This window comes from Haemaphysalis longicornis, unplaced genomic scaffold, assembly GCF_048455015.1.
Source record: "Haemaphysalis longicornis isolate Haplotype H1 unplaced genomic scaffold, Haemaphysalis longicornis Haplotype H1 scaffold_1, whole genome shotgun sequence".
NCBI classification, from domain to species: domain Eukaryota; kingdom Metazoa; phylum Arthropoda; class Arachnida; order Ixodida; family Ixodidae; genus Haemaphysalis; species Haemaphysalis longicornis.
In genome coordinates this window covers 134,503,378-134,520,547 of record NW_027526203.1, presented here as the reverse complement: position 1 = coordinate 134,520,547, position 17,170 = coordinate 134,503,378, and the positions used below count along the sequence as shown (strand labels likewise).

Below are 17,170 nucleotides of genomic sequence, written 5' to 3'. Positions count from 1 at the left end.
GGCAGCCATTTTTTTTACCGTACAACAACAACAACGGCACTTTTTCGCGGAAAGGGGAACTTCAGGCTTTCGCAGTAATAACCCGCCCCAGTGTAATCACCATACATAAAAATATACACCGCAGTAAAACTCGAGACAATTACTAGTCACGCAAAACTCGAAGGACCACTCAGCAGCGTTCCATCTAACACTATACGGTTTCGCCATCTCAGCTCATAAGAAGTTCTGAAGTGGGATCGGATTGTTATCAATTTTTGTAAAGCATTCCAGTGGATTTTTTTAAAGCTTATAGTAATAACATTTTGCACCAAATATTTCTATATAAGTCAGGAATACTGCTTAGCAATAATCACCTCATGAATTTCGTAGCCTGCTCTAACAAACTCAACATCTCAACAAAACAAATCACGAACAATAAATTCAGTGAAACAGAAGACGAAAATAAAAGGCCAGGATAACGGTCAACGGGAAATTGAAAAAGATTATCACTGGCCGTATACGAAGAATTCTCAAGCCAAATCTTCAAAGCTACCTGCCATTGCTAATGAGGATTTTCTTGGACGTATTGCTGGCTTCCGAGTCGTAGGCCTCGACCTTTTTCACTACGTCCATGCCTTCCTCGACGCTGCTGAGCACCACGTGCTTGCCGTTCAGCCAGCTGGTCTTGGCCGTGTAGAGGAAGAACAGCGAACCGCTCGTGTTGGCGTCACGTCGTGGAGTTCGCCGTGGACAGGATCACCCGCCCTCCTGTGTTCCAGCTGGGAGTTCTCGTACTCGAACTTGTTGCCGTAGAAGGACGTGCCTCCGTAACCGTTGGGATTCCGGAAGTCCCCGCCCTCGCAAATGAAGTTCGTATTGTCCCGATTGGGAGTAAAGCTCCTGTACGAAGCCCGTTCTTCCTCGTGCACAGCGTTGGGATTCCGGAAGTCCCCGCCCTGGCAAATGAAGTTCGTATAGTCCCGATGGGGAGTAAAGCTCTTGTACGAAGCCCTTTCTTCCTCGTGCACAGCGCCCTGAAGTTTACCGCTGCCCTGAGCACCACGTCAGCGCGCAGCTCCATCACGATGCAGGCAGCTTCTTGCCTTTGGCGTACGCTGTGGACAGGATCACCCGGGCTCCTGTGCTCCAGCTAGTTCTTGTACTCCAACTTGTGGCCGTCGATGGACATGCCTCCGTAACCGTTGGGGTTCGGAAAGTCCCCGCCCTGGCACACGAAGTTCGGGATGACCCGGTGGAGAGTAGAGCTCTTGTAACGAAGCCATTTCTACCCCGTGCACAGGGTCCTTTAGTTATCCGCCGTTCTGTGGGCCACATCAGCGGGCAGCTCCATCACGATGCGACGCCAGCGGCTCGCCGCCGGTCTCATCGCCAAAGAATAACTTTGGGGTTGCCAGGTGGTGCGCCTGGTTTATCAGCCTTCCTCGCTTATGATATTCCTCTGTTCGAGGCGACGAGCCAAGGAAGCGTGGACGACTGCGTTCGATGGCCTCCACTGATTGTTCTTCTTCTTCCTCGGGGTGGTGGTGGTTGGTGCTAGAAGAAAGGCTCATACCCACTGCGGGGGATTGGCCAGGAAAGGAGCGCTAACCGTGAGAATCTCTGCTCAAGACTCTTATTCACATATATATATATATATATATATATATATATATATATATATATATATATATATATATATATATATATATATATATATATATATATATATATATATATATATATATATATATATATAGTTGGGAAATGAGAGGCTCGTTAGGATCCCTATGCCTTCTTTGGCGTTGTAGACTGCCGGCATTTCTTTCTATATATATATATATATATATATATACACAAAGTAGAAGTACGCTCTTCGGAGACTTTTATTTCCAACGTTTCGACCTGAGACAGGTCTTCCTCAGGAATATATATATATATATATATATATATATATATATATATATATATATATATATATATATATATAGCGAATCAGAATAGGCAATGAGGGGCTCGTCGAAATAAGATAGAAATAATGGTTGGCAGACTTGAAAACCTCGGAAAACAAAGGGGAGGATATGGTTGGTCATAGAAACAGATAAATAATTTGGAAAGAAAGAAATTGGAGAAAAAATGCCCGCCAGGTGGGATCCGAACCCACGACCTCCAGAATACCGGTCTGGTGCCAACCCTTATTTATATAAATATATATATATATATATATATATATATAACAAAAAACAAGATACGGCACGAAAAAGAACCAGTGTTGTACAAGTTCCTCTAAAATCGGAACGAAAGCTCGTTCCTCGTTTCTTCCCATTTTTGAAACGAGTTCCCTTTACAAGTTCCTATATTGAGATAGGAGCGCGTTCCAGTTACACTTCCGACATTGTTACGTGTAGTTACATTAACGTTACATTCGATTTTTTTAAATTGAAATCCTGTGTCGGATAATCCTAAGGCGAAATGAAGTGAGCAATTTAACAGACTCATCGAACTACGTACATTATGAGAATATGAACACCGCCGGCAGCAGATTATCTGGAGATAAAATTAATCCAAAGAAACGCTCCTAGGCGAACTTTTTCAGGGAGCAGCGGACATACTCCAGACTTGTTTAACTGCAAGTGTGGTGCTCGTCTATTAAAGTGCAACACATATGCCGCTTTCCGCTTGGGTGTTCAAATGCGCAGTCTGGATACTGCGCTTCAGGTATGCAAAAAGAAAGTTACTCACCTGCACGAACATAAAACCCCATCGAAAGGAACAATACATAGGCATTAAATGAATGCTGATTCAATATTACAGTATGAGTGAAAAAAGAATGTCCAGAATACATATTCCCTATTTAGTAGAGTCCTTTGTTTTAACTCATCACGATTTGCATCTCGATGTTGGTGTCGGACAGACGAACCCGTTTTTTTCGTCAACACTTCATTGGCAATGTTGAAGAGCCGGTTGAACAAAGCTCTTGAGGTTACTACCGTGTTATACTTGGGGATACGTTGGTTCAGTCCCTCAGGCTCAGGAGACTGCGTCCGCATGCGCTCATAGGCGTGTGCTAGCATACAACGCGCGCTTGCCATGGACAGTGGTTGTTTTTTGTATATTTTGTTTGACGCCCGCTATACTATGTGGTGCTGTGCGCATAAATTTGACCGTAAAATTGCTCCTTCAATTCTGGCACGCGCGAGCATGTGACCGAGAGCGTCAATAACATAGCTTCAGCTGTTACTCTGCGGGATTGAGAGTTCATGGTGGCCTTTTTCCCGCAGCCTTGTCTGCTGTAACTTTAGCTTCCTTTCTCCCGAGAGGACAGCAACGCCCTTATCCTCGCAAGTGGATGGGCTGCACAAAGGTCGGAGAGAGAGAGAGAGAACAACTTCATTTAGCCAAACAAAATTGCGGCGACTACGTGCCGGATGGGGTGGTTCCCTCTACACGGCACCGACCCTCACCGCAGGTATCTACCACTGCACGTTATTGACCCGCACTGTGACTTCCGTTTTCCACGCGGCCTCAACAAGCGGTGTGAAGGAGTTCTGCACCGACTGCGCCTGAATGTAGCGTTTACTCGGAGTTTTAAGTTTAAGATTGGTTGGGAAGATTCCCCCTGTGCCGGATTTGCAGTGTGCGCGAGTCTGTAAATCACTTGCTGTGCGTCTGCCCTCGATACGCTGCTGCGCGAAAAACTGCAGCGAGCTCCCTCTCTCGTGTACTTCATGGAGGCAGTCTCGAACTTTTTCATTTTCTTGGGCCCTGGGATAATAGTGCTGACAGTACCTTAGGTACAAAAGTTCTGCTCCAGTTCCTACGAGAGACTGAACTGGACAAATCTCTCTAGATCAGAGACAGAGCAAGTGTGTCACGATATCTTCTCTTTCGCACTGTGGCGTTCATCTATTTATTTTTCTTGGGTTGGTGTTGTTACTTTTTTTCCAGTCGTTTACTTTTCATTTTGTTTGAGCGTTTCCATTAACGATTTTCTTTTCAATTGTATTTTTGTGTCCGGACTCTGCTGGCAGCATTCTCTTGTTTTTATTGAACTTTTTTTTTAACGCTTCATGTTTGTCTTCTTCCTGCTGTAACCCTGATGCCTGATATGCACCACTCATCAACGTAGTCAGGCCCTCATCTGGTGTAGCAAGCCTTGTCCCTAGCAGGGCTAACCTCACCAGTTCACATTAAAGAGCATTCTCTCTCTCTCTCTCTCTCTTTATGCTAACTTTTTAACTTTGGCCTCCGGCTTCTCGTTGTCGGAACGGATGAACTCTGCGCACGGCAGCAGCCACCAGCTAAGGATTACCAACTCTTCAATAAAGGAAGTCGTGAAGGGGGAAGGGGGGGGGGGGAAGTACCCTACTTTAACCAGAGTCCTTCAATGCTTTACTGGTCACGAAAATTCGGCGCTCGTTTCGTATAGGGACCGCGGGCGCCACTACAGGCGCCACCGCCGCACGAAGGGCATCTAGCCGCCGCGCGTGCGGCATATTGGCCAGCTCCTGGCGTGCAAACGCTCGCTGCTTTTGGTGTCTGCGCGCTGATTAAGTGTGATTTTTTTTCGTAGTAGTTAGCGATGAATAGTCCAGTCATTGTGTATATCACCTACCTTCAATGGGGTTTTATTTTTCGAAGTAAATTACCGTAGACTTCGTCCGCGAACGGCAACGGCTTCTGTGTGCTCTGGCACAAGCGCTGCGCCGTCGTGTTTACGGATTTTTAAATCTATATTGCTTCTTTTCTTAAAACAAAGTTGTAAATACCACACATACGGTATAGCCACGGACTACTGCGGGCCTATCGATAATACAATAAAAAAACAGAAAGAAACCAAGTACGCGTCGTTCAGACTACGCTTAATGAATTCGTTGATTCCTCTGGAATGCACAGAACGCTAAAAGAGATAGCCCAATAGTATTGTCGTTTCGATGAGTGGGTACATACTTGAGAACATCTAAAGACGCTGCAGAAACGCGAATGATCCAAACACGAAGAGATATATGTTGCACCATGTGTCTTTCCGCTTACACGCTTTGCAATCCTTGCAAAGAAAGGAAGCGAAAAAAGAACAATAAAACTGATTTTATCACACGCAACAAAACAATTTCAATATTACGAAGGGAGACAAAAGAGCGTGGTCCAGCGTACGAAAATTTATTTTTTCGGGCTGCGATGTGCAGTACACGGAGGAAACAGAATATTGCCACGTAGCCAAGAACAACGCAAAACTTTTCTGAACGAAGTTTATTAAAGCGAGCTCCTGCTCTAGAAGACTGGAATGAAACACAAACGTCGAAGAAGCAGTCCGCAGAGTGACGTGCACAGATGAACGTCGATAAAATGAGTTGCGCGGCGTTTGCTATGCATGCATTACTCTCGGAACATTATTAATTTCAGATTCATGGAAATAGGATCGAGAACATTGTCGAAGAAACAAAAAATGAAGTTAGCGACAAGGTGACACCCTTTCCATATCAAACAATATTGCCCCACGGGACGTACGACAAAAAGAGCAAACGGGCGCTCCGGTTGAAACGCCAGATACGAAAACCGGAATCGGCCACGCGCGGTTACAAAACAAACAAAACGAACCCGAAGGAATAATTCGCGGAAATATGAAAAGTGAAAGCACAAGGACGTCCCAAAGCTTTTTTCATACGCGAGCCTGAGCGCAAGGTAATACAAGTTTTCAAACAGGTAATGAAGCACCGCTACTACCTGACTGATATGACAAAAATCCGGCTTTAAGTTAGCCTTGTACAATTCTAGGTCCAGGATGCTCTCAAAAGGGTACATTGCTTTTTTTTTTTCATTCTCACACACAGTGCATTCCAACACACTGTCACACACTTATAATCAAAGCCGAAATATCCCGTTTCTTGCCTTGAAATGGCACGCCTCCATTCCTCACGCAGCTCCCCGTCGCTCGGTCAACAGAACAAGGAAACATTTGCTGTTGTGTCGTTCTACAAGGAACGACATCCCGGGACGCAACACGTGTTCCGCATCGCTCGCATCACAACAGCGCGAGGTGCACGTTACAATTTTTTTCCGCACAAAACAAACACAACTCACCGCGCCTCCGCCGTTCTAGCCAGCGCAACGCCGCCCGAGGAGTGACCTCAGTGAGATGACCGGGGGTAGCCAGTAAAATGACCCTCATCCCCAAGCCGGGAAAGCCACTTTCCATCGAAATCTCCGGTCCATTCCCTCACCTCATGTTTGTGGAAAGTCCTCGCACACATCATCTTCACTCGTCTCACCAATCATCTCACTTCCACAGACACGCTTCCACATTATGTGATTGGCTTTCGTCCCAGCTTATCCCCACAGGATGTCCTCTTTCAGCTATCCCGCGAAGTGATAATTCTCCCAAGTAGGCTCTATTCGACGGCCATCTTGGCCTTGGATCTCACTAAGGCTTTTGATAGAGTGCCGCACACTGCCATGCTGCGCCATAAACCCGGGAGAGCGCACATACAACTATGTTCGCAACTTTCTCCCGACACGCACGGCAATCCTCTAAATCGGACACATCACATCAGACACCTCGAATTTGCCATCCATGGGTACGCCGCAAGCGGCTGTGTTATCATCCATGCTCTTTAATATAGCCAATTGCTAAATATCCCCAAAGAACTACTGAAGGTTCCCCATCTGCGCTTCAGTATGCACGCCGACGACATTGTAAATATTCGAGCAGCGTCACGGGCCGCCTCGTTCCCCACGAGGCTGCAATTCCCTCCAAAGGTACCCCCTTCCCTGGGTGGCAGGTAGCAGTGATGCGCCCATTAAAGAGACCCTGCAAAATGGTGAAAATATTGTAGTTAAACGAGCAGAGTTAGGAAGCCTTACATGCTCACCCAGCAAGTCCGAGCTGCTTGTCTTACCACCCATAAGATCAGCCCGCACAACATCCGATATCTCCATTTCTGTTAGTGGTTACTCAGTCCCGGAAGTTTACACACCAAAAATTATCGGGCTCCTTATACAACGGAATCGAACCAATACACAATTTGTCACCCAGTTAACTAATCATGTTGTCCAAACAATTAGTCTCATCAAAAGGATTGCCAACCGCTGGCATGGGTTGTGTGAGAGAGAGAGATTGCAACTTATTCAGGCCTTCGTCATCGGCAGAATAACTCCCTCCCCTACCTTCATCCAGTATACTCAGTTACAGAAAATCAATTGCCTCCTCAGAAAAGCCTACAAAGCGGCTTTGCGGATACCCCAGTACTCGTCCACTGCCAGATTAGACCACCTGGGTATCCGTAATAATGACGAGGAGCTTGTGGAGGCTCACCTGACAGGAAAAATGGCACGCTTATTCACTATACCTCAACCGGTTTGCACATCCCGGACCGACTCGAGATTCGTGCCCCTACTCTGCCCGCTCAGAAATCCCCCATTCCTCGCGCTATTCACGTTCAACTAGTCATCCGCCGTGTACCACGCAACATGCACCCTGTGTACCATGCGGATAGCAGAATGCAACGAGCGCAGGCTCTGGAGCGACGCCTACTTGTGAGACCGGATATCTTATACGTGGACGCGGCTGAATAGCGTCACCACGATGTTTATGCTTAGGCCATCGTAAACCGGCCGGACGACCCCCCGCTATGTTCCCTTACAGTTAGCACCCCTTGCCCTGCCACGGCGGAGGAGGCGGCAGTTGCACTCGCCCTGTCGCAAAGGCCAACCCCCACGATCGTAGTCTCTGATTCAAAGACAACCGTTCAAAACTTCGCCCGTGGTCTCACTTCGCCACATGGCACTCAAAATTGTCACTCAGAAACCCCCCAACTGCACGTCACGCCCGGGGCACGCCACGCCCGGGGCCCGGAGCAATGGGAGGGTGCGCTGGCTAGCCCCGACCCGGGCGTTCAGAACTTCAGATCACCTTGGTAATTCAAGCCGCCATCGTCGCTGCCGACCTCCAACCGGCGGCCACCACGCTTCCCTAACCCCAATCACTCAATAACAGTTTTTTCTCTCTCTCTTCACGCGCGACTCCCATCTCCATAGCGCGCCAGGGCAAGCCGTCAGTGTTCCTAGTGCTGCCGAGGATTATCATCAGTATTATTTATTAAGAAGTCAAGTAAAAAAATGGCTCCAATCCACGCTGTCAAAGTGGTTGGAAAGCAAAGTTTTAAACGACACCCACAACAACTGCCCATTCGACGTTACTTGGATTCACACACGTGGCTCTCCTCTCCAAAGAGTGAAACGAAACACTCTGCCAGCTGTTACTTGGAATTCGCGGGGGCGGCATCCCGAACTCAGCAGCGTCGGCCACGGCCGGGCTAGAGCGGTGGACGCCGCCGCCGTAGATAGGCTGTGCGTCGGCAGAAAGAAAACGGAGAGGAGCGTCTTTCGAAGGGTGAGACAGCGGAACCTAGCCATCCTGATGTGGTAGCTTGGGGCAACACCACCGCGCGACACCGAAACAATTCGGCATGTGACAAACAATGCGGCATGTGACAAGCCGAAACAATTCGGCATTTATACCGATTTACACTAGTTAGTTTAGTAAGTTTGAGAATTGCGAGGAAGCTGAGAAAATTGAGAAAAGCTGAGGGAACTTTTATAATCGCTCTTTATCAGGACCAGTTGCTCCTTCCGCATTTTGTAATACCTCTTAAAGGGGCCCTGAAAGGCGTTTTGAGCACACTAAATGAACTAGCGCAATCGTTAGATGGGGTCGTCAACGTCACCTGTGCCAAGTATTACTCTTTTATGCGCAGCGGAAAGCTCACACTTTTGTTGCAAAGTTTGTCGCTTTTTTCTCACCCTTCCCTGCGTGTTTTTGGACGCCGCCATCTTCACATGTCTACGTCATCGATTCCCAGATGTTCGTCATGAGCTAGACATCCTGCTATTGGGCGACTTTTTCACGCACTTCCGGCAAAGAGATGAGCCGTCTGCTCAGCGTCGGCTCGCAGGCTGATCTGCCAGCGTAGTGCCGGAGTGCTTGGACATTTTACGACAAACGAAATAAGTGTAAAAAAGGCTTAACCGTTTGTATTGAATGCAACACAGCAATAACCCGACATGGATATTCTCTTGCCTGAGTACGTTCCATATAAAAAACGTTGAAGCCTCGTGGCACTTCTTTCGAGCAATCGCAGAGGACGCCCTGAGCCGAATGCCCCGGTTTGACGCACACATTTTATTCAACTTCAAAACAATCCAGAGATGCGTTTCGAACAAACACAACGTCACAACATGCGCTGCAAGTCTGAACCGCGATTGAGAGACGATGGGCTGCCGCCTCCTGCCAGTCGTAAATTCGGCACTCACCTCGCGCGCGGTTTGCGGGGACGAACAGCAAGTCACTTAACTCTGGCGCACAAGCCGAGATGGCTTTTAGCCGCGAACACTGCACATACCCCTTGCGAGGTTGAGTCGTACGTCGCTCGAGAAAGATAATCCAGAACATGGGAAGCACTATCCACCCGCAGAAGCACAACGTCGCAAACATTACAGGGAGAACAGATGAAGCCTTCCGCGCCCTCACCCTAAACTATCCAGGGAACAACAATCAATATATAGACAGATACAGGCAGCCTCTTTCCCACACCCTCTACTCCTGAACCGCATGTTCCCAATTAGATACGCAAAAGAATGTCCCCTATGCTCAAAACCAGGCACCCTGAAACACACCATCGGAGAATGCACAAAACTCAAGTCCCCCCCAATTCTTGTTGACTCCGTCAGCATAGAGGATGAGCGATGGGAGATCTTGCTGACCAGCCCCGCCCTGGAAGACCAACTTCGGCTGATCAACAGGGGCCAGGAGGCTCGGGAAGCATATGGGAGCCTGTGAATAAAGAACCACTCCGACTGAGCTGAAATAGCTCCATCGCAACTCTTTTTCTAACAATAAAGTTTATTCTCTCTCTCTCTCTCTCGCATTTCATCGCGAAACAAAGGCGTCCACAACACACACACCATCGCCTCCTGTAATGCCAAACGAATCTCGCACTTCCCAATGGGAGTGAGTGGTACGCCTGCAGTGCCCACATGTCGCGAGGTGGGGCCCCGAGCTGAACCGGGATCACGGAACCGTAACAGACTTCTAGAGTGGTTTGTGCCTTGTTGCCAAGGCAACCGATGTTTGAGATTCTCAAAGAAATGGCGCTCGCTCCTGCGCTAGAAAGCTCAGAGCCGCGGCGGAGCATGTTTTGCCAACGTTGCCGCTCTCCACCACGCATCGCCCCAAGCTGAACTGCTCACATGATTGAAGCGTTTTGTGCACGGGTTCTGTATCGGTTTAAAATGTCTTTTCCACATGCCGCCGGCAGGAATTACCACCGCCGCAAAATAAGACCCGCCACCAGCGGGGCCACATCTGATACGGCGCTTTTTGGATAAACAGTGCGCGGTGCATCAAAGAGAACGAGCGCACGATCCTCCCCGTGCGGCTGCGAGTTCACCGCCGATAAAAAGTCACGTGCCGCCGATAGCAACTGCAGAAACGTACACCGCGAAAGGGCAAGGCCAGGCCGCCGCACACATGCGGCCAGATTTTTCGTTCGCTTTTCCAGCCTTGAGCGGAGTGCGGGATTCATGGTGTCAACAAAGCTTGCCCGTAGCAGACGGCAGTCTGAGCAGCGCAATAGCGGAAGTACGTCACCGCTGAGGAGCGCAGCATCATGGGAGGCAAGGCTCGCGCGCCGTCAACAGCGGAGAGTAAGTCGAAAGGAGGAGGAAACGCGGAGCGACGATAATGCGCGGTTTTTGATTTACGATTTCTCAGCTAATACTCATCGCTTTAACAAAATTCTTGCGGGAGGAGATTGCTAATACATTGCTTTATTTGGTTACATGTACATTCATGCATCGGCGGAAGGTATTTCAGGACCCCTTTAAAACACAACCGAATTGGTATTCATCAATTTAAAAAACGGAGTCCCATTCGTGGCAAGCAGCGCACAAAAGGTAGCGTTTCTCTAGCGGCCAGACATCTGTATGTGGTCTCTACATTTTGTTTTCCCGCCCTTAAAAGCAATCCTCAACATATCTTTGCCGTACGACCACTTAATTCCGTCGGGTTCTGATTATCCAGGAGGCGCTGTCGAACAAGTTAATCAAGCGGTGCGAAGGAAGCGCGCAATGGACGCGAAGCTGCGCCAAAACAGGCCCAAAACAACCGTCGCAAAGCAGGCGACAAAGCCGTACCACCGACGCGCCCGCCAGCGAGCAGGCACCTCCGCGCGGAAAACGCTGGATGTTCGCGTTCCCCGCGCTACCCCGCGCGGGATCGCCGCGCCATCTAGTGTGCTCCGTGAGTGAAACCCTTCGCCCCGCCCCCCGCCGGCGCCTCCGCTGCGTAGGGAGTTTATTGTCCCGCATGCCGCGAAAGAACCGTTGGCTGGTAGAGGTAGGAAGCTTTGCTTTAAAACTCCTCAAATCCAGCCTAATTCGAGATCTCAAGGGACCGTAACAAGCGTAACGGGATCGAGAAGGGCTAACAAGCTAGAACGAAAGAATCCGATCAATGAGCTAACACTAAGGCGGAAAGTTGAAGAATTCAGGATCGCACTGCAGAACCGATATTCAGCTCTACCGAGGAAGCAGAGTTTACGACACAGGAAGCGAGCGGCAAGATTACACACATTATCACGGAGTGTGCAGTATAGGTCGCAGGTACGACCGCTATACAGGATAGTGGTAAACTTTGGTAAAGAGAGAAATAACTCTGATTTACATAGTGGGTTAGGGCGCGGTGGGCGCAACCCCGAGGGTTGCGACGACCTCAGCTGCTCGAGTCACGAGCTCCTTCTGGAGCTGGTAGTCCGAGCGGCCCAACGCTTCCATCCACTGGTCAGGAAAATGAATGTTAGGGAATGGGTCCTCTACACAAGCCCACATTTGGTGTTGGACTGTGGCCCTTTCGCCGCAGCGGGGGCAGAGTGGGGATGGGGACAGGGAGGGGTGGATACGATGCAGTACGGCGATGCAGTACGATGCAGTACGGATACGATGCAGTACGATGCAGTACGGATACGATGCAGTACGATGCAGTACGATGCAGTACAGTCGCCGCCAGATGCGTTCTGCCTCTACAGTGAGGGATGAGTGGGCGGGGGGAAGCCTGCGGCTGGAGAGGCGGTAATGCTGCGTGACCCCTCTGAAGGTCAGGCGACTATCCCTGGTTGATCTGGCTCCATGGAGGGTAGAGTGCACATCGTATGCCCGGGTGACAAGTGCTTTGTGAGATACTTTGTCGAATGCCTTTATGAGATCCAAGGCCAGGATCGCTGCTGAGTCACGCGAGGGAGGGTCCTTCAGCAGATCGTAATATAGTCTCAGGTGGACATCGTTTGTCGCAAGCCCGGCCCTGAAGCCATACATATTGGGTGACAACAATTCCTGTTCTTCTGCTAACCTGTTCATTCGAGCCAGAATGATGCACTGAAATATTTTTCCTATACATGAGGTGAGCGATATCGGCCTAATACTTTCTATCGAAAGCTGCTTGCCCGGCTTGGGTATTAGGGTGATGTCAGCATGACGGAATTCTTGAGGACGAGTGCCCTCCATCCAATGCAAACAGCTTAGTGAGGTATACAGGGTGTCCCAGCTATCATGCACCAAGATTTAAAAAAAGAGCAATGGCGTAACTCAAAGAAAACCTAGTGCATAATGTTTGCAGTACTGGGAAGAAGCGGGCAGTAATTTTTTCGTTAATGAGACTTAACTAATTAATTGTAATTATTATCTAACTCGAGAATTACTGTCCTAATCACTGAAGTGTCAATGAGACGTTTGTAGGTACCCACGAGGGGCATCTAACTGCGGTATTTTCAGCGACGAACTAATTGCGTACTCATTTATTCTGACTGATAAAGAAAACCCCACGTGACGGCGCTTCCGAGCGCATTGTAAAGTAGCGTCCCCAAATAAGCTGATTGAAAGCAACTGCTTCGCGTGTTACCCGCCCGAAGAGACAGCGCATCACCTTGATAATGGCATGCATAGAAGGAGCAGCAACAACAAGATTCGCGGAGGGCGTGTGCAGATAAGGCACAAACTCGGTCGCGATTTATTCTTTCTTTCTTTTCTTTATTTCATTCTGGCTAACCCAGAGGCAGCTTGTTTGAGGGCGTTGCTTTACGATGTGCGCAGAGGCGCCGTCACGTGGTATTCTTCATATTTCTCGGGTTTTCTTTATCAGTCAGAATAAATGAGTACGCAATTAGTTCGTCGTTGAAAATACCGCAGTTAGATGCCCCTAGTGGGTACCTACAAGTGCCTCATTGACACTTTAGTGATTAGGACAGTACTTCTCGAGTTAGATAATTAATTACAATTAATTCATTAAGTCTCACTAACGAAAAAAATACTGTCCGCTTCTCCACAGTACTGCAAGCATTATGCACTAGGTTTTCTTCGAGTTACGCTATTACTCTTCTTTTCAATCTTGGTGCATGATAGCTGGGACACCCTGTATATACTATAGCGATCGAGCCGTCGTCAAGATTGCTGATCATTTTATTTATTACTCAGTCTTGCCCTGGGGCGGAAGACGTTCGCACGCCCTGCAGCGCTCCCCTGACTTCTGCCTCTGTGATTTCCCCGTCCAAGAGGGGTTAGGTGGCCCGGAGGAGTACGGGTGCTTTTCCTGTTCTCCGTCTGGTACGTATCTTCCGATGAGGTCTCGAATTGCCCGGTTCGGACCGGTCTCGAGGTGTCTGGTGAGCTGGGTAATTTTGTTGGCCTGCTCCGTTTTAGAGCGGATTAGATCTAGGAGGTGTTTCAGAAAGGACCAAGTCCTCTTCACGCTCATAGCGCCCTGTAGCCGATCGCTGACCTGATTAGTTTGGCAGAGTAACATTCGATTTCCTTGGTTAGGGTGGCTATCCGTTTCCCTAGGCGTTTGTTGTGCTTTTTAGTGCGCCATCGCCTTTTGAGGCTTTGAAGAGCTTCCCACATATGCTGCAATTTAGAGTCGACGTTTGGCGTCGGTATTTCCAGATGTAATTCTTGTTGATGATTTCTTACATCCTCCAGGAGCTTATCAGTCCATTGAGCTAGGTCAAGCGTCGGGGAGGAGGGCAGGTCCTCAGCTCAAGAAAGCGTGCCAGTCTGTGATGACAGTCTGCATGCGCTGTGGTGATGTTGGGTGTTGAGTGTCGTGTGTAGCAGCTGTATTATGTGATAATCACTGCCTAGTGTGTCATCTAGCCTACTCCATTCTGTATGGCCCACTCTGTGGGTTAGGGTGAGGTCCGGGGTGGTGTCTCATTGTACAGTTGTTCCCTCCCTGTTTGGTAGGTCTGGTGGAGTTTCAAGCGTCAGCTGGTGAGAAAATTACATTCCAGAGTTGCCTGCCCTTTTTACTATCCCTAGGATAACCCCATGCCGTGTGTGGAGCGTTAAGGTCTCCAGTAATTACGCGGGGTGAGCCCGAAGTGGCTTTTTTGGATCAGTGATCTAAAATTACGGGCGTATTACTTGGGGCTGCTGTAAACGTTTAGTACATGAATGACCTGTTCTGTCGTACGTTTCGGGTAGACCATTACAAAGTCGTTAGGGATCAAACAGCTAGCAAAGTGCGTGTGTTGGGCAGATATGTTTCGCTCTACTAGTACTGTAGTGTCGTGTTGTGTTTGCAAGGACTGGTATCCCAGACATTTGACACGCTTTCCGTGTTCCTGTAGCGCACTTATGTCAGGGGGATTATCTACTTATTTTAGCAGTAGCTGTAGTTCCGCCCGTTTCCGATCAAAGCCCCGACGATTCCACTGCCAATGCATGACTCCCATTTTAGAGGCCTTCGTCAGTGATGTCATACATTGGGGCATTTTGGGAATTTATCTGTGCAGCCAAGTCTCTGACACTCGACATCTCCTGGTGCATATTTTCAAATCGGGCCTGCATTTCAGCCTTGGCGCTGAGTATGGCTTGTACCGCTTGAGTGTATACAAGCTTGTGCTCCGCTAGCGACGTTTCTAGACGGTCCAGGCGCTCCTCCGAGAGGGACTCAGACGAGGGAGGTACTTCCCCATCGGGTGGTTTGGGTGCTTTCCGTTTAGGCGGGGGCTCCTCCCGCTCTGGAGTTCGTAACAGACCGATCTCTTTTTTGAAAGAGGCATTCTCAGCTCTCAGCCCCCCAATTTCGAGGCGCATGGCTTGTAATTCGCGTGCTATGTCAGATGAGAGGGAAGGGGTGGGTTGGATGGGGTTGTATGATGAGAGGGGGGGTGTTGGCACGCAGGTGGGGTTCTGACCAGGGGAGTAGAGGCGCTGGGGCCGCTCACCTGTTCCCGTGGTGGTCTTCCACCTTGTTGGAGGGCAGCTTTGTAGGTGCATTTGGGTCCCGTTTCGTGCTGGTTTCGGAGTGGGTGCTGCCGCGCCTTGTGCTCGCTGCCCCCGGGAAGCTTCTCTCGGTCCTTGGAGCTTCGGGCCTGGCGCTCGGAGTGGGCAGTCCAGGTTCCGTGGTGGAGTCCAGGAAAATCCGCGTCCCGGTCGTCCGGACCTCGGAGCAAGTGTCCTTGCTCAGAGACCACCTGAGCATACGAGGGGGGTGGCTTGCGGGGTTGAAGGCGTCTTGGGCAGTCCGCGGAGCCTGTGGGGTGAGGGCCCTCGCACACTATGTACCGGGGGGTGCACGGGTGGTAATCGGAGGGATTCATCGTGCCGCAGCGGGAGCAGCGCAGGTGGGATCTGACGTTTGGGCATACGCTTGTCGGTGCCGGGCTTGCCAGCACGCCGCGCATGCCGCCGTCTTGCAGCGAAAGGGCTTGCACTAGTACGTCGTTGCTCTGTATCGTACCCAGAAGGGGACTCGGTGACCGTCGAACAGAATTTGCGCCATGTTGGAACTGTTCAAACGTTTGGCGTCAAGAAATTGGTAAGTCCGGGTTGTAATTTCAAATACTGCCCAGAACTTGTCCCGGGGTGTCGTCTTCTGGAATATTGAATATGATTCCCATGGTGGCATTAGCTGGTGCGGACACGTGAGCGGCTATTTCGAATCGCTGACCGCGAAGCCAGAGACATTTAATTCCGACATATTTGGTGGCATGGTCTTCTGAACGTGTGCTGATAAGAAGATAATTAGCCACGTGGTGCACTCGAATTGATCCTCACGGTTCGGTTGCAATCCCGCTTGGGCCAGGATCGCGTCTGCTAATGTGGCAGAGGCGAAGCCGGCGGCGTGCGACGCGGGGAACGCTTTTTAACACGAAGGTGTTTTATCCCCGGGAACACGAAGATCTCACTCACGTCATATCCGTCACGGAAGTGACGTCGCCAGAAAAAGTGCTATTGACACTGCGGCGCCAGGATTCGAGCCCTCGCGCCGAAACGGGAGGTACGTGGCACTCTTACGACTGCACTATGAGCGGAGACGTGATCAGCGCTACGAACGCGCCTTATGTCCTTCGCTATGACTCATTCAGATGGTGCTGCCATCTAGGAGAGACGAAGCGAAGTAGCGCATCATGACGCTAACGACAGTTGGCGTCTCGATGTCAGCGCCTTCGTGTTCGGGGGACGTGCGTGAATTGAGGCACACTCCGCTGTGGCGTTGTTCCCATGACCGTTGTGTTTCAAGTTGCTGTTTCTGTGCGTGTCATTTTTGCTTATGTTGTCCCGGAATAAAACGGTTATTGTTTTTGTTTTTTGTCTGTCGGCGTCAGTTCCTCTGGAGGGGTCAGGCTCGTGAACCCTTCGCACATGAAGGAAGTTCCTTTAACATTCAACTGCTCCTGTGAAGGCACCTTCCACTTTCGTGTTTTACCGGTTCCTATGAAAGAGGGAGCAATTACAATTTTGTCTTTCTTGGGTGCTCGTGCGGAGCCCGAGGAGTTCGTGGCTGCGGTAGACGCACGTGCTTGTTCGCGCAAGGCGTTTTGCCGGCGGCGAATCGCAGCCCTCCCGGGCTGCTGTAGCTCCTCGGGGTCGATTTCCTCCCAAGCTTCCACGAGGCTTTCCATGCCACGGGTATTTCTTTTTTTTTATTGCGCCATTTTGCCCCAGGGCATCAGAGGAATTAAAAAATAAGTGGCGGGAGGCAAGCGGCTTCATGGACTACAGAATGCCGTATAGGCCAGTTTCAGCAAGAAAGTCCAAGAGCTGCCTGTAAAGAGGACCATGCGTCCACCGATGAATATCGGGCGGGCGGCCTGGTCGGTGTCCTGGGGCTGCCATGTGCCGGATTCGGGCTGGTTGGAGT

The 17,170-nt window shown here is 49.7% G+C and overlaps 1 pseudogene; it reads right to left on the bottom strand.

Moving 5' to 3' along the window:
* Nucleotides 1-528: 528 nt before the first annotated feature.
* LOC144152248 (peptidyl-prolyl cis-trans isomerase pseudogene) lies at nucleotides 529-6,912 on the bottom strand (annotated as a pseudogene).
* Between the last annotated feature and the right edge of the window lie 10,258 nt (nucleotides 6,913-17,170).